The sequence below is a fragment of the Schistocerca gregaria genome, chromosome 7, assembly GCF_023897955.1.
Source record: "Schistocerca gregaria isolate iqSchGreg1 chromosome 7, iqSchGreg1.2, whole genome shotgun sequence".
Classification (NCBI taxonomy): domain Eukaryota; kingdom Metazoa; phylum Arthropoda; class Insecta; order Orthoptera; family Acrididae; genus Schistocerca; species Schistocerca gregaria.
The window spans coordinates 538,772,706-538,799,631 of record NC_064926.1 but is presented as its reverse complement, the minus strand read 5'-3'; the positions used below and the strand labels follow the sequence as shown (position 1 = coordinate 538,799,631).

At 46.0% G+C, this 26,926-nt stretch overlaps 1 protein-coding gene and 1 pseudogene across 1 annotated transcript in view; both read right to left on the bottom strand.

Moving 5' to 3' along the window:
* Nucleotides 1-26,926, bottom strand: part of LOC126281621 (paired box protein Pax-6-like) — a 411,130-nt gene that overhangs the window by 100,712 nt on the left and 283,492 nt on the right. The window lies entirely within an intron of this gene.
* Nucleotides 9,288-9,405, bottom strand: LOC126282626 (5S ribosomal RNA; annotated as a pseudogene).

The window sequence follows — 26,926 nt, the reverse complement described above, 5'->3', positions numbered from 1 at the left end:
ACCCCAGGAGCAACAGTGTCCCTAATTTGCTGGGAAGTGGCGGTGCGGTCCCCTACGGCACTGCGTAGGATCCTACGGTCTTGGCGTGCATCCGTGCGTCGCTGCGGTCCGGTCCCAGGTCGACGGGCACGTGCACCTTCCGCCGACCACTGGCGACAACATCGATGTACTGTGGAGACCTCACGCCCCACGTGTTGAGCAATTCGACAGTATGTCCACCCGGCCTCCCGCATGCCCACTATACGCCCTCGCTCAAAGTCCGTCAACTGCACATACGGTTCACGTCCACGCTGTCGCGGCATGCTACCAGTGTTAAAGACTGCGATGGAGCTCCGTATGCCACGGCAAACTGGCTGACACTGACGGCGGCGGTGCACAAATGCTGCGCAGCTAGCGCCATTCGACGGCCAACACCGCGGTTCCTGGTGTGTCCGCTGTGCCGTGCGTGTGATCATTGCTTGTACAGCCCTCTCGCAGTGTCCGGAGCAAGTATGGTGGGTCTAACACACCGGTGTCAATGTGTTCTTTTTTCCATTTCCAGGAGTGTATATTATGACTTTTGAACACTATTAAGGTATATACATTGTTTGTTCTCTATCAAAATATTTCATTTGCTAACTATTCCTATCAGTAGTTGGTGACTTCAGTAGTTAGAATCTTTTATTTAGCTGGCAGTATTGGCGCATGCTGTATTGCAGTTGTTTGAGTAACGAAGATTTTTGTGAGGTAAGTTCTAATGGCTCTGAGCACTATGGGAGTTAACATCTATGGTCATCAATCCCCTAGAACTTAGAACTGTTTAAACCTAACTAACCTAAGGACATCACACACATCCAGCCATCACGAGGCAGAGAAAATCACTGACCCCGCCGGGATTCGAATCCGGGCGTGGGAAGCGAGAACGCGTGTGGTAAGTGATTCATGAAAGGTATAGGTTATTGCTATTTAGGGCCATTCTTTTGTAGGGATTTTTGAAAGTCAGATTGCGTTGCGCTAAAAATATTATATGTCAGTTTAAGCACAGTCATTTATAATTTTTCTAAGGGGACGTTTCATATGTAATTCATAAATTTTTCTAAGGGGACGTTTCAGTATGTTGATGTTGTTGTGGTCTTCAGTCCTGAAACTGGTTTGATGCAGCTTTCCATGCATACAGTAAAGCTGCATGCCCTCGGGAAAAATTACGGCTGTAGTTTCCCCTTGCTTTCAGCCGTTCGCAGTTCCAGCACAGCAAGGCTGCTTTGGTTATTGTTACAAGGCCAGATCAGTCAATCATCCAGACTGTTGCTCCTGCAACTACTGAAAAGGCTGCTGCCCCTCTTCAGGAACCACACGTTTGTCTGGCCTCTCAACAGATACCTCTCCGTTGTGGTTGCACCTACGGTACGGGTATCTGTATCGCTGAGGCACGCAAGCCTCCCCACCAGCGGCAAGGTCCATGGTTCATGGGGGGGGGGGGGGGGGGGGGGTTCAGTATAGGCAGTTAAAATATTTTTGTAAACTTGTTCGCCTATTTATATCAAAATGTGGCACACTCAGATGGTTCTTTCAACTCCCGTGGTAAAATTCGTCGACCACTGCGACGGCCGTTGGATACCTTACTCCTTCTAGAAACACTTCGTGTTTTTCTATCATCGTCAGTAAGTACTTCTCAGTTACAGTCACATAATACAATGCGGATACCTTCGCTATGAGAATCAAACGCTCGTGTTCATTGACACAGTACATCTTCTAATACTCCTAGTGGAGAGACACTGCTTGGGCCTGAGGCACAGCGTGTTAGGGGAATGAAGTAAACCTTAATGGCCGGGTGGGGATTTGAAGCACTGCCCAGACGAAGACCGCCGAGGAACGCCACAGTGGAGGTACCTGTCGAGTCGTAGGAGCGCCGTGATGTGACGGTTCCCTTTACTGGAGCGACGAGACGGTGGCCAGGAGCAGGCGCCGGCAGAGGAAATGCCAGCGGTTAGGGCGACAGCGCGCAGTGGGACGCCGCCCCCCCCCCCCCGCCCCCCCCCCACCCCCCCCCCCCCCCGCCAGGCGTGCCCCAGGGTATTGATCTGAACGGCGCCGGGCGCGACGCGCCGCTCCGCGACGCCTTAAGACGTGCCGCCGACGCCGCACCTGCGACGCGTCCTCCGCCCCTTCTGTAGCGCCGCGCCGCCAACTTCACTGCCGGCCGTTCTAAAGCCGATGTCACGCTGTTGTGCGGTGGCGAAACAACTGGTCAAGTCTTCCCAGCCTGGCTGATTCCGTCGCATTTGACACAACCATCACTTTAGGCCAGTCGTCCCCAACCTTTCTGAGACCACTGCCCCCTGAAGAAAGTCAGATGGAAGGTGACAATTATCGAACTACACTCCTGGAAATGGAAAAAAGAACACATTGACACCGGTGTGTCAGACCCACCATACTTGCTCCGGACACTGCGAGAGGGCTGTACAAGCAATGATCACACGCACGGCACAGCGGACACACCAGGAACCGCGGTGTTGGCCGTCGAATGGCGCTAGCTGCGCAGCATTTGTGCACCGCCGCCGTCAGTGTCAGCCAGTTTGCCGTGCCATACGGAGCTCCATCGCAGTCTTTAACACTGGTAGCATGCCGCGACAGGAGGACGTGAACCGTATGTGCAGTTGACGGACTTTGAGCGAGGGCGTATAGTGGGCATGCGGGAGGCCGGGTGGACGTACCGCCGAATTGCTCAACACGTGGGGTGTGAGGTCTCCACAGTACATCGATGTTGTCGCCAGTGGTCGGCGGAAGGTGCACGTGCCCGTCGACCTGGGACCGGACCGCAGCGACGCACGGATGCACGCCAAGACCGTAGGATCCTACGCAGTGCCGTAGGGGACCGCACCGCCACTTCCCAGCAAATTAGGGACACTGTTGCTCCTGGGGTATCGCCGAGGACCATTCGCAACCGTCTCCATGAAGCTGGGCTACGGTCCCGCACACCGTTAGGCCGTCTTCCGCTCACGCCCCAACATCGTGCAGCCCGCCTCCAGTGGTGTCGCGACAGGAGTGAATGGAGGGACGAATGGAGACGTGTCGTCTTCAGCGATGAGAGTCGCTTCTGCTTTGGTGTCAATGATGGTCGTGTGCGTGTTTGGCGCCGTGCAGGTGAGCGCCACAATCAGGACTGAATACGACCGAGGCACACTGGGCCAACACCCGGCATCATGGTGTGGGGAGCGATCTCCTACACTGGCCGTACACCTCTGGTGATCGTCGAGGGGACACTGAATAGTGCACGGTACATCCAAACCGTCATCGAACCCATCGTTCTACCATTCCTAGACCGGCAAGGGAACTTGCTGTTCCAACAGGACAATGCACGTCCACATGTACCCCGTGCCACCCAACGTGCTCTAGAAGGTGTAAGTCAACTACCCTGGCCAGCAAGATCTCCGGATCTGTCCCCCATTGAGCATGTTTGGGACTGGATGAAGCGTCGTTTCACGCGGTCTGCACGTCCAGCACGAACGCTGGTCCAACTGAGGCGCCAGGTGGAAATGGCATGGCAAGCCGTTCCACAGGACTACATCCAGCATCTCTACGAACGTCTCCATGGGAGAATAGCAGCCTGCATTGCTGCGAAAGGTGGATATGCACTGTACTAGTGGCGACATTGTGCATGCTCTGTTGCCTGTGTCTATGTGCCTGTGGTTCTGTCAGTGTGATCATGTGATGTATCTGACCCCAGGAATGTGTCAGTAAAGTTTCCCCTTCCTGGGACAATGAATTCACGGTGTTCTTATTTCAATTTCGAGGAGTGTATATGGAATAAAATCGTCAAAACTTCTGAACGGTTTGCGTTAGTACATCCAAACTGCACGGTTGGCCACGGGGGATGATGGGAATTAGTATAGTTTGGTTTAGCGAGGAAGCCCACTTTCATTTCGGATGGGTTCATTATTAAGCAAAACTGGCGCATTTGGGTGAATGAGAATTCGTATTTCGCGATGGAGACGTCTCTTCTCCCTCAGCGGATGACTCTGTGGTGTGCAGTGACCAGACACGGAATGCAGAATTTCGCTACTCGTCTGCGCCACATTATCGCCAATGGTAGGAGTCATATCGAACGTGTCGTAACCTGAATCCGAATATGGGACGTTTAAATGTTGCATAAACTGTGTGCACGCAGTAGTTTGTAACTAATTTTCGTTTCTTTTCATATAGTTCAGTAACTGTCACCTTGCATCTTTCAATGTCCCCTTCAAACTTTAGCAAATTTCTCAGTTGAAAGGCTGAGACTCCACAAGTTCCTCAAGTATGTCGTACCCAGCTGAAGGACTCATTGCTCATTAGATCCCGCAGAGCTTCCAAATTAGTACGATTTAGCCTCAGTTCCAAAGAGTGTTTAACGGGACATACTTCTCTAGGATTACTTTCTCTCAAGATTAGTTGTCGATACCAGTATTATTTTTCGAATTTTGGACAGGTCAATATTCTCTAAGCTGCTTTTCTGAAAACTTTCGTATAATTTTATACATAATATGTTACATTTCAAGCGAAAATTTATGAAAAGGAATTACCTAATTTTCGATTTTACTGTCGATAAGTACTAGCTCTGAACGTACAGTTAAAATTTTTCTTTTTTAGAAACATTTGAAATTACAAATTTGTTGGCACACTTAATATTTCTTAATTACCCAATCTAGTACTGTTGTATTATGCTTATTTCTGGATTCATTTATGAAATAATAATCGAAACTAACAGAAATTAATTTGTCAAGAAAAATTGTAAACCCTTTGGAATCTTTTTATGTCCGGTGAGTAAAGTAGTATTAAGCATACCTCTGATGTCATCGGAGGTATTGCTGTATTTTGGGCGACAGTGTAATTTCGACTTTGTTAATTTGAAAATTCAAGAGATGTATGATGTACTAAAATGTGACAAAATGTATTAACGTAACAGAAATTCTGCAACAACAATCTCCAAATTTATTTAGATCAATTCAACATTTCACCTTCAAGAACCTGAACCCTAGACAAGAAGAACTGAACCAACTCTACACAAGAAGCTAAGGAAACTAGAAAGTTTATTGTAATCTTCGCTCCTCTCAAATTTTTCATAAATGACTTTGCTTATTGTGGACAATAGCTGCCACTACGAGGGAGGGAGTGGATTTTCTATAGGATTAAGATTTGGTGATTTATCGGTCCTGCCGAGGAGGTATAGAAAGCCTCAGTATTCGCCAAACCAGGAACATCTCCGTGATACACTGCGAGTACGACTGCCATCATGTTGGAAGGCGGGAGAGTCTACGTCGTACTCCTCATAAAGATGCAGAAGGAAGAACAACACTTGGTCATCGAGAGTTCCGAAACAAACATCTTGGTGACGGGCTTCGAGTCCCAGCCCGACACGTATTTTCTTTGTCGTCATTCCAGTCTACGGCTGATGGTTGTCTCCATTCGCAGTTGCGAATTCGCTTATTGTAAACCAAGCAGCTGTTCCATCCACGCCTCAAAACGCACAGCTCCAAAGCCATGTCCACAAAATAGAACTACAGCAGCAATAATCACGAGATACCCTGATGTCCACGTTCTGAACTACTGAACTATTAGTATTTTCACTCACGTCTCCCACTTCGACTGTACTACGAAGTCCTTGTGTATTATAACTACTCGAGTACGAGTATGAATGTAGCTGATATAGTTGCCCCCTTACTTGGCACATTTCCCGAGGCCGAAAAAGTAACTAATGGCTTATTTCTTCAAATAATGTTGATGCTGTCTCTGCTTATCGTCGAGTCCTGACACACCAAAACATACGATTTCAAGATTTTTACTCAATGTGTTAGCCACGTTTTATCTGCCTGCTCCCTTTCTCACTTTCTCTTTTTCATTATCTGTTTCTATCGTTATTTTTCTCGCCGTGTGATTTGATTTTTCGCAACAGTTTCAACATATATCAGTTACTGCAGCACCATTTCAATAATTGCTATGGAAAAATATGTACGTCCACGTTATGAAATATAAGGTGAATGGTGGGATGTAACGGAGAAACCCAAGTTCTTCAGTTGCTCATGGTACTCGGCACAACATTTTTTTTTCATTGTTCCATGTAAGAGAAGCCTCTCCTCTAGTATCTACAGATAGCCTTACTATGCAGTAGACCACATCTACTTTATTTACATTTGAATCGCAGTCTCTGTTAGTCTACTTGTTTTCACTTTACATGCAAAATACAGCTACTTAGCACGTCATGCAGGCAAAGTTCGCGTTCCTACCTAAGAGGAGGTAGGCAGTCTCCTACCAGACTCAAACAGCATTCTGTATCAGGGAATCTCTATCAAGAAATAAAATTGTATAATAAACCGTCCAACGAAATGAAAAAGATTACAAAAATACATCTGGTCTTCATAAGTAATGCATATTACATAATTAAAGATTATACGATATTGCAGTTGCCAGGGCAGCGTAATAGATCCTCTGCTTTTTACGATTTACATAAACGATCTTGTCGATGGTATTGACAGTGGCATTAGACTGTTTGCCGATGATGCTGTAGTCTACAGGAAAGTAGTATCACACGAAAGTTGTGAACAAATCAATGAGGATTTGCAGAAAATTATTGCGTGGTGTAATGTCTGGCAGTTATGTCTCAATATTAGTAAGTGTAACCTACTGCGTATAACAAGGTGAAAATCACCATTAACGTAGGAGTACAAAAGAATTGCCCAGTCTTTGGAAGCGGTAACATCCGTCAAATATCTGGGTGTGACTATTCGAAATTATCTCAAATGGAATGATCAGATTACACGAGTACCGGGTAAGGCAAACTCTAGATTGCGGTTTATCGGTAGAATCCTGAAGCGATACTGTCCTTCAACAAAGGAAATAGCTTACAATACGTTAGTTCGTCCAGTCTTGGAGCACTGTTCGTCTGTATGGGACCCTTGCCAGTTGGGTCTGATTCAAGAGACTGAGAAGGTCCAAAGAAGAGCGGCAATATTCGTGACTGGTACATTTAGCCATCGCGAGAGCGTTACAAATCTCATAGAAAGTTAGAAGTGGGACACACTTGCAGATAGACGGCGCGCTAAACAGAAAGGGCTGCTCACTAAATTCCGAAATGCAATCTTCACCGAGGATGTAGAGCACGTATTATTACCACCAACTTTCAAATCGTGTAATGGTCATCATTCAAAGATAAGGGAAATAAGAGCTCGTACTGAGTCGTTCAGACAGTCGTTTTTTCCTGCCCTATCCGCGAGTGGAACAGAGGCGGGAAATATGCCTTTGGTGTGAATTGTGCCCTCCGCCACGTAGCGCTTGGTGGCTAGCGGAGTATATGTGCAGATGTAGATGCAGAGACTGCGTACATGAATGTCCAAATGAACAGGCACTGCGGTGACCACAGCCGTTACGAAACTCACCGAATGAATTCACAATTGCGAATAAAGTCTACTATCAGCTGTAGAATGGAAAGACGACAGAGAAATTTTGTGCCGGACAGGGCTCGAACCCGTATTTCCGGCTTATCGCTAGCGGTCGCTTTACCATTTGGCTATCCGTGCACGACTCACGACATACAACTACTTGGGTCTGGCCGTGAGTCGTGCAAGGATAGCCAAATGGTAAAGCGACCGCTAGCGATAAGCCGGAAATACGGGTTCGAGCCCTGTCCGGCACAGATTTTCTCTGTCGTCTTTCCATTCTACAGCTGATAGTATACCTTATTCCCAATTGCGAATTCATTTGATGAGTTAAAGATTATTCACAGAAATCCGAGTAGCGATTAATAATGAAAGGGAATAACTGGAACACATTGTCACGTTACAATACCGTTATGGTTTTGCAAGAAAATCACTTGCCAAGGTCTGCACTGCATGTTAGTAATGTCAAATTTTTTCTCAGTTCAACATCTCACTCACCGTTGGGGGATATTGGCACAGTTTTCCAGGCAGACTGAAGGGATGACACGGAAATACGAATGCGAATGGTAGCACGTTTATGGTCCTGGAGTTAGTTTCCTGAATGGGCTGAAGGTAGCGCGGGAGGCATCGCAGGATGCTTGTTGTTCTGGAGTAACCAACGGATGTTTGTAGTGAGTGGAGTGACGCTGTGATGAGATGGGAAGAAGCGTGCAAAACTACTTTTCATATTAAAACTTATCTTGTGCAAATTGCGTGTGATCAAAACACCTTTGTACAGTTGTTAAGACACTGACCTCAAGTTTGGGAGTCTGGAGTCTGCTCCGTGGTGTCATCTTAACTTAGGTTCTCCGTGGTGTTCCTAAACCGTTTTAGGCAAATGCTGTTATGGTTTCTTCATCAGGGCCACGGCCGACCACTTATCCTGACCTCTAAAAGATGCTTAGGTATTCTTTCTATATCTATATTTTGTTCTATTGATTTTCGTTGTACTACCATGACGATCCTTGCATTAATAAAAAAAGAATCTACGAATCTTCTTCATTACTTTTGGTCAGTGTCCTAACTACACATAAAATTTGAGCGCTACTACTGACCGAGAGCGCTCTGTGTTCGACATGAAACGAAAACCTACTCTAGATTGTTGTGTTTAGAAGAACGTACGGTGTTAGAATGTGAGCAGGCAGCAATCTACGTACGTTAATCCTTGACAATCGGTATTGTATTTCTGATGACGAAGGAGTGTTTCTTGTTTCTTTGGCTTATCAGAGAAATGTACAAAGCATTTAGAAAGAAAGAACCAACGGTCTTCGGTAACCAGTTACAAAAGAACTTTGCTTGGATTCTTACGCTGATTAGCTACTGGACTGTGTTGTAGTTATAATAAAATGTGTACCAGAACAAAAGCATATGGAAATGTACATCGCATAAAAATACACTGGAGTTTGTTCACGGTGCCTGTTCAAACAGCAGATTGGCATCACTCCGTCAGAGCGTGCAGCTACGCAACACAGACTGCGTTATGCGCTAAGGAATCGACCCGGCTCTGCACACGTACATCCGTCAACAACGTGCCGCTGCTTATGCGTTGCCGTCGCTGACAGAGACAGAACAAGGGAAAAGGCTGAGTGCGGAGAACAGAGGGGCCGATCACACACTCGATATCAGCAGTTTAAAAACAAAAGTAAACTGAACCCCTACCGAACAGACCATGAAGGCCCAACGGTACTGAACGGCCGCCGTGTCATCCTCAGCTCATAGGCGTCACTGGATGCGGATGTGGAGGGGCACGTGGGCAGCACACCGCTCTCCCGGCCGTATGTCAGTTTCCGAGACCGGAGCCGCTACTTCTCAATCGAGTAGCTCCTCAGTTTGCCTCACAAGGGCTGAGTCCACCCTGCTTGCCAACAGCGCTCGGCAGACCGGATGGGCACCCATCCAAGTGCTAGCCCAGCCCGACAGCGCTTAACTTCGGTGATCTGACGGGAAGCGGTGTTAGCACTGCGGTAAGGCCGTCAGCCATATGCGCAGTTTGGAGGAATATTCTTCCTTTACAAACACCACATATGGTCCCATTTACAAGAATTTTCAGTGATGTGTAGATATTTTCAGAGCAGTACAGACGCAGAGATACCTGTGCCACCAAACAGGAGGAAGTATTCTTCCTGCGGAGACCAGAGAACCCTCGACGGAAACTGTTCGTCTAATCAGCTCCTAAAACTTGCTTACAGTATTCGACTCATTCTATATACGAGATATGTGGTTAGTCATAAGTAGGTCGGAGTTTCAGAAGACGACTGCGGGGAAACTACAAGATTGATAGAAAACAGATACATATAAATGAATGGAACAACTTGCCAAGTTCTTAGGCGGCATTACAGGTGCTCAGGATTGGCACCGTTTGTGAAGCAGCAAACGCCAATGCAATAGTCAAAATATTGCCACACACCTCTCAACACGTCTATATCAAGGACTGCATTAACTATTTTTTCTTGCAACTCTTCCAAATTAAGTGACACTGGAGACAGGAACGTATGATCTGTGACATAACCGGAGACGAAGAAATCGCACGGAGTCATGTGTCTACGGGGGCCAGTGAAGAATAGTTGTGTCATGACGGAAAGCGCGTCCAATACAACACTGGGAAGTACGGTGTTGAAGCAGACGCGAACGTCCGAAGAAAAGGGTGGTGGAGGCGTCTTGTTGGCAACTGAAATCTCCACTGTTTGCTGTAATTTTTGGGTAATCCATTGCTGCAACACGTTCATGCATACGAAACCGGTCATAGTTTTCTCCGCAAAGAAAGACTGGTCCATAGTCTTTTGAAGAGAACATTGCACAAAAGACGTTAACATCAGATGAATCACGAACGTGTTCCAGTCCAAAAGTGCACATTATGACGATTCACCTTTCAAGACACATGAACCGTCATAACTGAAAACCGGCTTCTGCGAAAAACCACCTCCCTCCAATTGCCGCTACATGTCGTTGCAAAAATCTGAAGGACGCTCATTGTCCAGAATGGTCAGCGAATGTAGCAGCTGCATCTGGTACGGTTTTACACGAAGACCTTGGCAGGACAGTTGATGCGGTATCTGCAGGTCCCGGCTGGCCTCTTTTCGTCAGACGGTATAAACAGCTATACTCACGGAAAGTGTTGCACGACTCATGTGCCGTTTTGTTTGCTGGAGAATTTACCTGATATTTGTCACTAAGTGGGCGCTGAACCGTCACAGCTCACTCACATTTAGTGAATTAAACGACACAAAACACTTGCATCGGTCCATTATACGCAATATTCTAACACTTCTGCCTCTCTTTTGGTGCACTTCGCAATTAAACCACATTGCGAAACGAAACTTAGAAAGGTTCTCTATCCACTGATATGTGTCATTTTTCTGTATGTCTTGTAGTTTTCGTGCAATAGTCCTTTGAAACCATGGAGGTACTTACGAATAATCGTCTACTGTAAAACAATTATAAAAACAGCAACTTAGATTTGTTGGAAGCGTTCTGGAAAAGTGCGGTGCTTCTCTAAAGGAAATCGTATACAAGACGTTATTGCGACTAATTCTAGAGTACTGTTCCAGCGATTTGAGTCCTTATCAAGCAGGCTTGACAACAGATATCGAACCATTTCAGTGGCGGACTGCTACGATCGTAACAGGTTGGTACAAACAATAAGAAAGTGTAACAGAGAATCTCTTGGAAAAAGGCGGATTCTTTGTCGTAGAATCATAGCGGATAAATTTAGAGAACCTGTATTCAAACCAACGTGTCAACATTCTGTTGCAGCCATCGAATTTCTCGCGTACGAACCATGAGAATACAATATAAGAGACTATGGCGCGTAGAAAGGCATGTACATGATGGAGGAAAATGACCTCGTTATGACGTCAGGGTGGGCGGGCGTCCAGTCATGTAAAATTTGCACGATAACCTTCGATGGAAATTGCGCCATTGTGGAACTGCGGTCGTAAAATAACAGCCAATTAGCCAGCAGCGTGCGAAGTTTGTCTTCTGAACAAACGTGTTTGGGTGCGTAGCTATGTGACTCTCTAGTCCATAGAAGCATAAAACGCCTTCTGTTTACGCAGTACAACTTTTCGTATTAGCAAATTAACGGTATTACGATACTTTTAGAGAAGTAGATTTAGCAGTCAAGTTTTAACGAGTAAACATCACAGAAAATATGCGCTCAATGCAATCAGCCTTGGATAGGAACCAAAAGTTTACCAACTTTTGACTCTTCAGTCGAAGCCATTATATTCAGAGAATTTTATTAGTAACTGAGTTCTTTAGCTTAAACAGCTATTACCTGGAACATGTTACGTTAAGTGCACACAATTCCGAGCGCTCGTCGCTGATTGGTGGTTGTTTTTATGGACGTAGTTCAGCAGGGGTGCGTTTCCACCCTGTGGTTATCTGGAGGATCTTGCTCGATTAGAAGGTACGTACACCACCCTGATGTTATTACCAGGCTGTTTTACTCCAACCAGCAGAGAGTAATTATCCCTCATTACATTCGGTAATGGTATAGAACAAAATGCTAATGTTGGTACGAAGTATTTTAGCCTGGGATACAGACATGAATGAGAAGCTGGATAATTGTCCAGTATCTTCTTAAAGTCATGTAATAAAGCTTACTGAGGTTTAGAGTGATGGCTTCATATTGGGTGCCGTACTTCACCTAAAGTGAGAAGGTGGGAAGATACGTTACGTGACTATAAGAAGATACTGCACAATCTCCAAGCTTCCCAGTCATGGCTGTGTTCCAAGTGTAATATGTTACAGGCTAAAATAGAGACAACCAGGAATAAAAACTGTTGCAGAACTTTTTGAGTAAGGATTTGATATATGCCATACATGGCAACAGATATGGATCCAGCAAGCACCATCAGGAACGCAAACCAACCAAGATTCTTTCAATAAGCCAGCAGCTTTAGGAGTGCTCTGTGCCCAAGGACAACAGCAGTTAGAAACGCACAAAGCCTGAAGTACGCAGGGTCTTTTTCTCTAAGTGGGAAAAAAAGTTAACGATCCGTGTCGCGTCTGTGGCGACACCTCTCAGGTCATCCGACACTTCGGACAGGAGCGCACTTTCAAGATTTTATCGAGAGAGCGCAAATAACTTCTCGACAGTGACCTCAGATACAGCTGACTGGACTGAGAAATTAAATCCAACATCATAAAGCGTGTTTCTAAAATATTTTCACTCTATTTTACAGTTGTTTTTCATTACTGTTTAATAATATTACATCTGCATCTAGGTGCATACTAGGCAAGTCGCCATATGGTGTATGGTGGAGGTTACTTTGTACCACTGCTAGCCATTCCCTTTTCTGTCTCACTCGCAAATGGACCGAGAGAAAAACGCCTCTCTCTGTGCTTCTGAGCGAGCCCTGATTTCTCTTCTCTTATCTTCGCGGATCATTCTGCAGTCTGCAGTTGTGCAAAGTTACTCGATAGTGTTCCGCGAAAAGAACGTTTTCTTTTCTCCAGGGATTCCCAGTTCCATTCATGGGGCATTTCCGCATCATTGGCGTGTTAGACGAACGTACCGGCAACAAATCTACCAGCATGTCTCTTAGTTGCTTCGGTGTCTTCCTTTAATCCGACCTAAAGGGGATCCCAAATACTCTAGCAGAACTGAGTCACATTAACGTTACATCTGCGAAGTCTTTTGTAGATGAGCTACACTTTCGAAGAAGTCTCCCAATAAACCGAAGTCCACCGTTCGCTTTCCTTACAACGGACCTTACAGGTATGTGCTCATTCCATTTGATGTCGCTTTGCAACGTTACACCTAGATAAGGTGACAATTATTGAACTATATGAAATAAAATCGTCAAAACTTCTGAACGGTTTGCATTAGGACGTTCCAACTGCACGGTTGGCCGCAGGGCATGGCGGGAATTAGTATGGTTTAGCGACGAAGACTACTTTCATTTGGATGGGTTCGTCAATAAGCAAAACTGGGGCATTTGGGGGATGAGAATCCGCATTTCGCGATGCAGAAGTCTTTTCAGCCTCGACGGGAGAGTGTGTGGTGTGCAATGTCCAGTCACGGAGTTATCGGTGCGATATTCCTTGATGGCACCGTCACTACCGAACGGCATCGAAGGTTTTGGAAGACGATTTCATCCCCAATATCCAAAGTGACCCTGATTTCGACAATACGTGGTTCTTGCAAGACGGAGCTCGACCCCATCGTAGCAGGAGTGTGTTTGATGTCCTGGAAGAGAACTTTGATGACCTCATTCTGGCCAGAGGCCACTGGCATAGGCCTCGATTGGTCGCCATATTCACCGAATCTGAACACATGCGACTCCTTTTTGTGGAGCTATATTAAAGACAAGGTGTAGAGCCATGATCGCAAAACCACTGCGGAGCTGGAAAAAGCCATTCAGGAGAGCATCGACAGCATCGATGTTTCGACACTTCAGCGGAGAGACCTGCACACCTGCACCAGGAGAACGGTCCACCAGACGGGAGGCCCTCGTCACACGACTTAAATTATTTTATGCAGAATTTCGCTATTGGTGTGCGCCACATCATCGCCAATGGTGGCAGGTACATCGAAAATGTCATAACGTAAATCCGAATGTCTGTAGTGACGTTTACATGCTGAATAAAGTGTGTGCACGCCGTAATTTCGTATAGTTCAATAATTGTCACCCTGTATGTATCGATATTGCTGTATCAAGCAGCACACCACTAATATGTATTTGGAAATTACAGAATTATTTCTCGTACTCATCTGCGTTAAAGTAGACTTCTCCTCTTTTGGATCACACCAAATTCAAACTCTGTCCAACACGTCGTCCTGTGTCCTCGGGTAGTCACTCAACGACACTTTCCCATGGACAACAGCGTCATCAGCACAGAGCTCCAGTTACCGTTTACCCTGTCCGTCAGATAGTTTACGTATATGGAGAACAAGAGCGATCCTGCTCCACTTTCTTGGCGCACTGCCGCCAATACCTTTCTCCATCTACAACAACGTACTCTTTGCTCTTTCTTTGCTACAGCCTGTATCCCGCATTGTGTGCAGCGTCGGCAGGGTTAAGTACGGAATTGACATGGTTAATTTTAAGTAGTGGCCGGATGATCTTCCTGACGCCACCCCATACCCCCCGGGACGGAAGTAATGTACACCAGCGTTCTGCGTCTAGTGTAAATCGTGAAATAGTGTGAATGAGTTTCAAATGTCTGCGAGTCGTGTAACTGAGGGGGGAAGTGGGGACCAGCCCGGTATTCACCTAGTGGGATGTGGAAAACCACCTAAAAACCGCATCCAGGCTGGCCAGCACACCGGCCGTCGTCGTTTAATGCGGCGGGCGGATTCGATCCGGGGCCGGCGCGCATACCCGAGTCCAGGAAGCAGCGCCTTCGCCTGAAGATGATGGAGACGCATTCCATCGAAACGTTGCTGCGAGGCGACGTTGCTACTCGGCTGACAACTCGTTACGACTTCATATATGAAATTCGCCGAGAAAGCCTGCACTCGCATATAGCGCGTTAGCGCTTTCGGCTATCCTGGCGGGTCATCCACGACAACGTACGAGGTCCTACTAATGGTGAGTGGCCTGCGAGCTGTACACGTAGATGTGTATGTAGGTGCAGGAGAGTGAATGCAAACCTTCCGCACTAGTCTGGCCACGACCTCAATATGAGATTCTCGTGTCTGCCCCAGCGCTGATCCACTGACTTTCGACGCGCACTGCCAGGTTTGCGGCCGGTCGGTGGCCCCCTTTTGAGCAGTACGCGGCCCGGACAGGAGCGCCTAGCGCCTTCTTCGCCGGCGTGCAGGAGTGGACCGGAGTGGCGAGTAGTTTAGCGCTGCGGCGGGCGCGTGGGCGAATGTAAACGGCGGCTCGTGTAATAACGCGGACACGGCGCGGCTGCAGGGGAGCGGGGGAGCGCTGCTGGCCAGCAGGGCGGCGGGGGCGGGTGGCAGGTGGCCTAGCTGCAGGGGCGGCGCCGGCGGCGGCGGCGGCGGCGGCGGCATTCCACGCGTTTAATATCGGCGCGGCGCCGGCCGGCCTGCCCTTTGTGCCCGGCCCGCCGAACCGGCCGCGGTTTTAATAAATCTGCAGCGCCGCCGCCCCCAAAGGAGCCGGCCGTTTCTGTGTCTGCCCGGCCGCCGCCGCCGCCGCCGCTGCCGCCTCTCAAAACTTCCGCCGGGGCACAGCGTAGCGCCTTCCGCATAACTCGCTGCTCCGCGTTACCTGACACACTGGCTGTGGTGCACTGAGGTACCACACGAGAAGAATTTGCGACAGGTGGTACCAGAAGAACCGTGGACGTCCGTCCGCAGAAAGAACGTGGCTGCGCGGAAACAGATCACGCTGCCAGCGAGAATCACGTTCTCTGGACCGCCGGCGCCACCAGTGAGAGAGAGACGCGTTTCAGTAACCGTGCACAATCAGAAATCGTGTCCTGCTATCCTGATTTCGGCTTTCTGTGATTTCCCTAAATCACTTAGGCAGATTCCGGGATGTTTGCTTTGAAAGGCCTCGACCGACTTCGTTCTCCATCCTTTCCTAATCCGATGGCATCGATGACCTCGCTGTTTGGTCCCCTCTTCCAAATGAACCAACCAACCAACTAGAAATTGTCAGTTGCAAATTGTACGTCAGTCCAACTCTTGGTAGGGAATTCCTACAGAACATTAGTCGTTGCCTTCAAGTCTTCGCGTGAGATAAAAACAGTGATCGATTGATGGACAGTGGTTAGTCTTCAGTAAAATAGAATCATCGTGTATGGACAGAACTCACTTGTCTAGAGATTTAACTGAATACTGCAAGTTTGTAACCGTTCCTCGCCGGTCGGAGTGGCCGAGTGGTTTTACACTCTGGATCTTCGCGACCGCAACGGTCGCAGGTTCGAATCCTGCCTCGGGCGTGGATATGTGTGATGACCTTAGGTTAGTTAGGTTTAACTAGTTCTAAGTTCTGGGGACTGATGAGCTCAGAAGTTGAGTCCCATAGTGGTCAGAGCCATTTGAACCATTTTTGACCCATTCTTCGAATAGTAAATCAAGACAGAAGATTAAGTTTTCTTCCCACTTTAGTTCAAAGAACATTATTTAGTTTGCGCTCGTGGACGTGTAGTGAACGCAGAACAGATAGGGTAAACCTGCATCCAAAAATTGATGTAACCGGCGTTACCGAAGCTGAGTAGCACATTTTAGAATTCACTGTTCTGTCTTCTTCTGTTGTGCGTTTGTGCCGACCTAAAACACCCGCATCTATCCTACCAGTCCAACAGTAACGAGATTTCATCAAAGTGGTCTCCCAGTCCACAACACTGACCTCACACTCAGGCTCATCTATTGGTACACGGTTTAGTAACAGAAAGCTACATGTGATAACCTTCACCCTCCGACAAAAATTGTAGTATGCGGAAGACATGATCGGGTGTCAATGTAACGTCGTATACGAACATATCATCCACTGGTACGTATAGGAATAGAGTTGGAATTCTCTGTCACAAATAGAACGGCCAACAGAGCACATATAGCGAAACTAAAGCCGAATTTTTAAACTCCGCATTTAAGGTACCTTTCACGCAGTAGAACTCTATAAACATACCGTCGTTTGACCGTCATATAGACTCCCGTATGGAGGACACAGTAATAAGCATCCCTGATGTAAAGAAACAACTGGAAGAGTTGAAAGCAAATAAGTAGCCGGGTATTTATGGTATCCCAACTCGGTACTCTACAACACTGGCCCATTATTTAGCCTACGTTTATCTCGAATCTCTCTCTCAGCGCATAATCCCAAGCGACTGGAAAAAAGCTCATGTGATTCATATACATAAGAAGGGCAAAAGAACTTACCCGAAAAATTACAGATCAATACCCCTATTTGCTGCAGAATACTTGAACATATTCTCAGTTCGAACATAATAAATTTCCTTAAGAAGGAAAAGCTTCTTTCTACAAATCAGCACGGTTCTAGAAAGTTTCACCAGTGTGAAATTCAGCTTGTCCTTTTCTTGCACGAGATCCAGAAAAAGCATGGATGAAGGATAACGGACGGATTCCATAACCCCAGATTTCCCTTAAGCATCTGACGTGGTGCCACACTGCCGACTGTTAATGAAGGTACAGGCATACGGAATAGGTTTCCAGGTACTCGAGTTTGTTCGGAGACTTCTAAAGTAACGGAAGCCAGTGTGTTGTCCTGGGCGGTGAGTGCTCATTAGAGCCAAGGGAGTCGTCAGGAGGACACCAGGACAGAGTGACAGCACTGCTATAATTCCCCACATACCTGAAAGATGTGGCAAACAACGTCAGTGTGCGGCTCTTCGCCGATGATGTTCTGGTCTATGGCAAGCTGTCGTTGTTGAGTGACTGTAGGGAGCTACAAGATGAATTAGACAAAATTTCTAGTCCGAGTGATGAGCAGCAGCTAGGTCTAAATGTAGAAAAATGTAAGCTTATGCGGATGAGCAGGAAAAACAAACGTTTAATATTCGGCTACAGCATTACTAGTTTCCTCATTAACACAGCCATGTTGATTATACACCGACGCTGCAAAGAAACTGGTACAGGCATGCGTTTTCAAATACGGAGACACGTAACCAGGGAAACGCTGTTATTCCCGTGCTACTGTTATTTCTTCGACAGGAATGTGATGTTCTTCTTCAGCAGGACACGCTGCATACGACTATTGTAATGCAAGGTGCTCTTCGTGGTGCATAACAACTGCTGTGGCCAGCAAGTTCACCAGATTTTTCACCAACTGAACGTGTGTGGGACATGTAGCGGGAACTTAATTCTCCAGGAACCATTGTCGAAATGCAACAATAGGCACAAGACGATCGGGACATTCTATTGCAGGCTGGCATTAGTCACCTTTATGACGGTTTGCAGTCTAGAATACACACCTGCGTTGCCGTCAGAGGGGGCACACTGTGTCGATCCCATTATTTGGGCACCCTTTGCTGTGTCATGTGCGTTTCATTTATTGTGAATGTGCCTCTCAACTCTCTTGTTAATAAAATGGCCTTGTCCTTGACGATGTTGCATTCCACCATCCCTCCCCCCCTCCCCCGGCAGTGTACACTGATGCTGAGTAGTAGTTATCAAATTGTATCCTGTGCTTTTCTGGGAACGTTCAGCTATTGGCAAATTACCCGTGCAGAGCTGCTTCACAGCTGTACTAACACGAAATATAGTAGCGAGATCAGCAGAGATGTGTCAGGTCCCTATTTTTTACGAGTACGTTTTCCGCAGCTCCAAATCGAGAACGGAATCCTCCTAGGCAACAGGCGCCGTGACAAGCAAGCCAAACGGCCAGGATTGGTTCAAATGGCTCTGAGCACTATGGGACTTAACATCTGAGGTCATCAGTCCCCTAGAACTTAAACCTAACTAACCTAAGGACAGCGCACACATCCATGCCCGAGGCAGGATTCGAACCTGCGGCCGTAGCGGTCACGCGCAAATGCCGAGGAGCAACACGGTGTTCAGGGAGACGCGAAGGGACGCTTCACTGCGAGTCCGACGGCAGTGCGCGACCGAGATCCGCGTGGAGGAGCGCGCATCCTTGGCCGGCCGGCAGAATGCGTTCTCCGAGGAGGCGCGGCAGTCCTTTGGTGGCGAGCAGATCGCTTACAAAGGCCGCCCCTGTACGCAGCGAGCGGGGGTGGGGTGGGCGGCTGCAGCTTTGTTGTGCGAGCGCACGTGCAGCGCCGTTTGATGGCCGCTGGCGAGATGCAATCTGTGCCGATGCTATCTGCCTCCTACAAACGGCCTGGCCTGTCAGCGGGCCAGCAGGGTTGCGGGACCAGCGCGCCTGGCGCTCCGGCAACCCGCAGTACGCAACGGCCTGCCGCTCTACTGTACACTACGAGCGCTTGCTGGAAAGTGACTCCTCCGATTTCTTTGTGTAAAAAAACTCTTAGACCTTTTTTAAATAAAACACACACTGTTAACATTCTGCATTCTACATATTTATTTCTCAGCACAGTCACCCTGGCGATGAACACTTCTCCCGAGAGACCAGTTTGTTGATACTATCCCGTAGAACGTTCCACTGTTTTGACGGAGCCACAACACCACTATTGCTTGCACCACTTCATCACTATCAAAGTGATGTCCTCGAAGGAGTTCTTTAATTTTTGGAAAGAAATGGAAGTTGGGTGTTGTCAAGTCGGGACTGTATGGAGGATGATCGATGACGATGAAACCAAGGCGTCGCAGTGTTGCAGATGTCGCAGTGCCGAGCATTGTCATGCTGAAGGAGACCGTGCTCCGTGTGTGGACGAACTCTTCGAATTCTAAACTCAATTACACCACGCTGTTTCTCACAGTACCGACATAGTTACTTTCTACACCGCCATGTTACACTCTACAGTTCGGGGCTCTCTAGCGGTGAAGCGGGAAATTCTACCGAGTAATATGCGTGACGTGTAATACCCCAACCGTTGTTGAGAACAGAGAAAAAATTTCGGAGGCATTAATTATCAGCTCGCTCTGGTACATTTGCAGCTTTCGGAGTTAAAGTTACCCAAGTATACGTTTTGCTATTTCTCGGCTGTATCGTACAAATATGTTACTGTTCAGTGGAGTATTGAACGAAGTCCACGGTTAAATCTACATCCACCAGTTAGACCTTTCGCCTCAGAACTAGACCGTACAGTCAACTGAAGACTAGGTATTTCAAACGTTCCAAGTGCCAAATCTCTCATCTGCCAGGGGAATCAAAAAACAATGTATCTTTTTTTTTAACACAACTTACTTGTAGCAAAAAATTTGAGATGTTATTCTGATATCACATCTTTAAACTAAAAAGAGACAGTGTATGCATTGAAGTTAAATCGCAGGGTTAATACCTTTAGCTGAATCAACGATCTTACGTAAATCTTGCGGATCAAAGGACTCGTTTACTTTTCTTCATTACTCTATAGTCCCAAAACCTCTGTCACAACTCAAAAAACTGTGCCCACTCACCAGGAACCTGTATGGTATCACTTAAATCCATCCCTGGCCTAGCAGAAACCTAATTGAAAATGCAGCCGTGCAAGTTACATTTTGGCCAGCACAGTTATCTGACCAGATGACATGTTTCTTATGTGAATTATCTCTTTTTAATTACAAAGATGTTATGATTAAAAATAAGTGTTACGTGTGCACTCTGCTTATCACACAAACTGTGCATCAACTAAACGGAGGTGGCCTTGACACATGGCATTTTGAACTCCAGCGAGAAACACTATTTGGCACAAAGACCGTGCTCAATCTAGTAAGGAGTATCTCAATCATTTTCTCCATAATTTTGCTCTTGGAATAAGTCTAGGGGTATGCAACAGAGAGCCGACAACACAATAGCTCAATAGCACTGAAAACGCGTTTTGTGGAAAAAATGTCACTTAGAAGGTTTGGCATTTCGACTCTTCAGTTTTTTTTTCAGTTACAGTAAACCAAGTCCACATTCGTATTGTTTTATGGCGCTTATATATTCATGGTGTATCTCTTTGGTTTAAATGTTTCGGAAATAAACTCCAAAACTTTTACTTTTGTGTGTTACTATAGCGGCAGAAGTAAAATAATATAACAATACCATTCTTCTATGAGCAAGTATTTAAGAGATAATACACACAACTTCAGGGATGTAATTATGTTTTCAGGTTCTTGTACGAGACAAGAACGAAACTATACGGAAACTAGCCCAAATTTCTGACCTGGAAATATTCTAGAGTCTAGGCGTTCATTTTTACCTTACGATGTTGACTTCGGTATAATCCAAAAAGCTACTAAAAAGGAACAATACGTTAACGCCAGAGAACTTGTTAAAAATGATAAAATCAATAAAGAGGAGTAAACCGAATTCGCAGTCGTTTTAATGTTCAGAAATGATTTTTTGAATAATGAAACTTAGAAATACTCAAAAACCAAAGGGAAAACGGTTAGTCTGACAATTAAATCGGCATTCACTGGCTGCAATTTGAAAAAGACCCGGCCTTAATATTTAAATTCGAAGAAACAGTTAACGAGTTTAATCTGGAAGAGAGAGAACAGTTAAGACCTCAGCAAGAAAAGCACATCAAGATCTACTTTATTGGTTCAGAAGACGCTTGAGCGCGCAGAAGAAAAGCGTATCTAGAACTCAGCAGAATGTTTGGCAGGCTAATATTGCGTTTGTATATATGTGAACGATAAAACAAACCAGTACAGTGTGAAATCAATTTCTTTTGCAGTCTAGCTTTTGCTTTCTAACAGTTTGCTCGCAACTGTACGATGTATGTAATTTCTAGTTTTGTTAAAGTCGTTTTTTCCCACACATTTAAATAAAACTAATTCCATTTCAAATTCATTAATACTGATCTCATGGTAATCTGTAATCAGTTTACTTGACTGTCAGGAGTTACTCAGAGAAACCAACAAAGTGCAACGGGCCAGTTTCATGTGTTTGTTTCCACCTTCAGACACCCATAAAGGCAAAACATATCACAAAACTTGTTTCTCCGTCTCCAGTCATCTCGATGGCGTGTAAGGCTCCAGTCCTCATTTAACTGTACGAATATCTGTACGGATGAATCTGAGGGTGGTTTGAGATCTCCTTAATCTGCGTGTACTATTGAGTCTTTTATGCCTGGAGCGCACGGGCACCGGAGTCGATTGTCGAGAGCGAAGCGACGGGTGAAGTGGGCAGAGGCTAGCAACTACAAGTGAGCGCCCTGGGTAGGGGCGGAATGTGGCCGGGGTTAAGAGGCTTTGAAACACATCCCAAGGGAGTTAGTGCGGCAGACTGGAATGCAAAACGGGTGCTCTACTGGGACAGTGAACGAGCGGAGCAGATCCAGGTAACGGCATCCGGTGGGCCGCTTCACTACGCGGAAGACCAGATCATCGGCACACAGATGTCAATGCATTGTCTTCTTTGTGTGTGACCTTAACGTTATGTAAGGACGTTTATGTTCCTAGTGGAAGATGTACTGTCGCCTGGGAACGGAAAAAGTACTGAATAAATATTTGCTTGCTTGTGAAAAGACACGAAGTGACAAAAGCTCAAAATCCAATAAACTAGGGAATAGTCGTATTTGCGATAAATGTGTGACTGGGGCCTCCTGTCGGGTAGACCGTTTTCAATTCGATGAAGAAACGAAATCAAAGAAAATACAATGTTTATTGTTAACACTACTTGTGTGAAGACTCAAACTATTAAGACTTACTTCTGTTCGAGTCCTTGGAAGAATAAGACATAAACTTGAACGCTAACATTGTCTAGATTACTTTTATGCCTAGTTTTATGCCTAGATTAGTTTTATGCCTAGACTAGTTTTATGCCTATGCTCTCAGTAAAAGAATAACATCAATATTATGCAGTATTGTGCCTTAAGACTAAAATTAAGTAACAAGATGATGAAACTTTTGGGCTTACCAGAAAAAAAGAACGGGATTTTTTCCAGAATTAACACGAAATTGTTAGTTCGCTAAAACAGGTCATTCCAAAGGATTTAAATAGGCTTAATCTCATGTTAGTAAATTGTCTAAGTGTCTGTAGCAAGATCCCCGAGTTACTCTCCGAAATAAACAGTAGCGATGCCAATATTGTATTAGGTACCGAAAGCTGGTTGAAACCAAACATAAAAAGCAGTGAAATTTTAACTCGGACTGGACAATGTTTAGGAAGGATAGGACTGATGCTAGGAAGGTCGTGTGTTCATTGCAGTTAAAAGCTGTTTAAACGCAGTTGAGATCGGTACTGGGTCGGACTGTGAAATAGTCTGGATAAAGCTGTCAATCAGACAAGGACTGACCATCGTATTAGGATGTTTTTATAGACCACCAGCATTCGCAACAAACGTGGCATTAGTTATAGGTGGAGACTTTAATCGGGTATCCATTGACTAAAAAAATTACACGTTTATCACAGCGGACAGAAGCAGAGATTCATGTGAAGTTATTCTAGGAGCGCTCTCAACATACAACCTTGAGAAACTGGTTAGAAAACCAACCCGAGATGGGAACATATTCGATATCTTGGCGATAAAAAAAAAAACAACAACAAAGAAACAGCGTAGAGATTTCTTGTTTGGGAAAGCAAATCAAAGTGTCATTAATAAATATCTTCATAGACAGCTCCAAGCGTTCACCGCGGGACACAAAGATTGAAACGTCCCCTTAGAAAAATTATACATGACTGTGCTTAAACTGACACACAATATTTTTAGCGCAACGCAATCTGACTTTCAATAATCCCTACAAAAGAATGGCCCTGACTAGCATTAACCTATATCTTTCACAAATCACTTACCGCACAAAAATCTTTGTTACTCGAACTACTGCAATACAGCGAGCACCACTACTGCCAGCTAAATAAAAGATTCAAACTACTGAAGGCACTAACTACTGATAGGCACAGTTAGCAAATGAAAGATTTTGATAGAGAACAAACAATGTATTTACCTCAATAGTCATAATATATATAGCAGTTCATGACATCCAGTCTTACAAATATCAAAACTCCGCCATCTCTCTCCCCACATCCACCACTGCTGGCGGCTCACCTCCAACTGCCCAACGCTACACTGGCGAGTATTACAAGATATTGAGCATCTTTGTCCAGAATTTAAAGGTATTGTCCACCACGTGCTAGAGAAGTATGTGCCTAGCAAAAATAAACGGGAGGGAAAAGATCCACATTGGTACAACAAACATATTAGGAAGTTGCTGAGAAATCAGAGAATTTTGCACAGTCGTTTTAAACGTAGTCACTGCCCCGCTGACAAACAGAAATTAGGCGAAATGAAAGCAGCTGTCAGAAGCACAATGAGAGATTCTTTTAACGAATTTGAAAGCAATATTTTATCTGTAGATTCTAAAAATAACCCCAAAAAGTTTTGGTCGTACGTAAAATCTATGAACGCTATAAATAATTCAATACCTTCTCTTGCTGACAGTACGGGTAATGTAACTGATGACTATAAACAGCCGAAATGCTAAACGTAGCTTTCAAAAACTCGTTTACAGTAGAGGAATGCAGCACCATTCTCCCTTTCAATTATCGAACAAACACAAGTATGGCTGACATAATGTTTAGTGTATCTGGGATTGTAAAACAGTTAAGATCCTTAGAAGCCAGGAAGGCATCTGGCCCAGACTGTATCCCCGTAAGATATTATGCTGACTATGCTACAAAGCACCATTATTATCCATCATCTACCAGAGATCATTGGAACAACTGAAAGTCCCACGGGCCTGGAAGATGTCCCAGGTCATAGCAAGCTATAAAAAGGGTAGAAAATCGGATGCACAAAATTACCGGCCAATTTCAGTGACGTCGATTTGTTGTAGAATAATGGAATACATTTTGTGTTCAGACATAATGACCTTTCTAGACACTGAGAAAGTCATCTGCAGCAACTAGCACGGTTTTAGGAAACAGCGGTAATGCGAGACACAGCTGGCCCTCTTTGTGTATGATATACAACAGGCTCTAGATACTGTCTCCCAGGTTGATGCTATACTTCTCGACTCTCGAAAGGCGTTCGACTCAGTTCCGCACTGTCGCTTTCTGCAAAAAGTGCGCGCTTACGGTCTATCCGATGACATATGCTGTTGGATAGAAAGTTTCCTAACAGACGGGGAGCAGTATGTCGTCCTGAACGGGGTGACTTCAACAAAAACAAGCGTAACTACAGCTGTGCCACAGGGCAGCGTAATAGGTCCACTGCTTTTTACGATTTACATAAACGATCTGGTTGATGGTATTGATAGCGGCCTTAACCTGTTTGCCAATGATGCTGTAGTCTACAGGAAAGTAGTATCAGACGAAAGTTGTGAACAAATGAGTGAGAATTTGCAGAAAATTAATGCGTGGTGTAATGACTGACAATTATGTCTCAATAATAGTAAGTGTAACCTACTGCGTGTAACAAGGTGAAAATCACCATTAATGTACGAGTACAAAAGAAATGCCCAGTTTTTGGAAGCGGTAACATCCGCCAAGTATCTGGGTGTGACTATTCGAAATTATCTCAAATGGAATGATCAGATTACACAAGTAACGGATAATGCAAACTGTAGATTGCGGTTTATCGGTAGAATCCTGAAGCGATGCAGTCCTTCAACAAAGGAAATAGCTTACAATACGTTAGTTCGTCCAGTCTTGGAGTACTGTTCGTCTGTATGGGACCCTTACCAGTTGGGTCTGATTCAAGAGATTGAGAAGATCCAAAGAAGAGCGGCAATATTCGTGACTGGTACATTTAGCTATCGCGAGAGCGTTACAAATCTCATAGAAAGTTTGAAGTGGGCCACACTTGCATATAGACGGCGCGCTAAACAGAAGGGGCTGCTCACTAAATTCCGAAATGCAATCTTCACCGAGGATGTAGAGCACATATTATTAACACAAACTTACAAATCGCGCAGTTAGCACCATCCAAAGACAAGGGAAATTAGAGCTCGTACTGAGGCGTTCAGACAGTCAGTTTTCTCTCACGTGATCCGCGAGTGGAACAGAGAGGGGGAGGGAGGGAGGGGGGAATGTGACTTTGGCGCGAATTTAATTGTGCCCTCCGCCACACACCGCTTGGTGGCTAGCGGAGTATATATGGAGATGCAGTTATTTAGAAAATGGTAGCGACACTTTTTCACTACATTTATTCAGGAAAGAGCTCGTTGCAAGTGGCGGGAGGTGCTGAGTAGCGGCGCGTTTATGAAATACGCCACAGTTCTGTCTCACCCAGTGGTTCAGTCCTGCCGGACTTAGCCTGTGTGTTGGCGACAAAAATTTCGTGCTGCGTATCTCGCTCCTCGGTACCTCGACATGCCTTCTTTGTGGTAACAGAATGCGTGTGTGCGTGTTTCCAGAGTAGTTAACTGTCAGCTGTAAAGAAACGCAGCAGGCGAGGTGTGCGTGAAGCCTCGGCGGAACCGTGGAGCAGCGCCGTAGGGGGAGAGGCCTCTCGCTGAATGACTCCCTTCCACCCCCTCCCGCCCCCAAAACCCTCCCAGGAGGCAGCGCCTTCAGTAAACTAATCACGGCCGGCGAACGCGCAAGTTGCTGCAAATTATCCGCTAATGCGCGCCAAGTTTATCCGGCGCCCCCTCACAACAACCGCAGCGAGATAAGATCATTTCCTGGACGGGAGCGGGGCATCAAACGCAGCGCGCCTCGCCGCCAACCCTTGCCTCCCCCGCACGCCGCAGCCAACAAACCAGAATAATTGCGTTAAGAGGCGCCACCTGCGCAGCCGGCCCGGGACGGCACGGCACAGGACGTCGCCGGGCGGGCGCAACAGCCGAGCGGTCGCCCGCCCATGTAAACAACACTTTGCAACACGCTCAGTTTTCATTTAGGTTCTGTGTTGCCGAGATCTGAACTGACTGATGAACTCAGCCTAATCGCTTATTAATTTCTTCGACAGAATTTGAAGTGATCACCACCTACGTTCGACGTCAACGTGGCCGCACTAACAGTAGAAGGTGTAGAATGCGTGTCAAGGTGATACTGAAAATAGCGCAGTCGTTGTAATGCGCAAACGGAGCGATGTACCTGTCGTCCAAGAGGGCATAC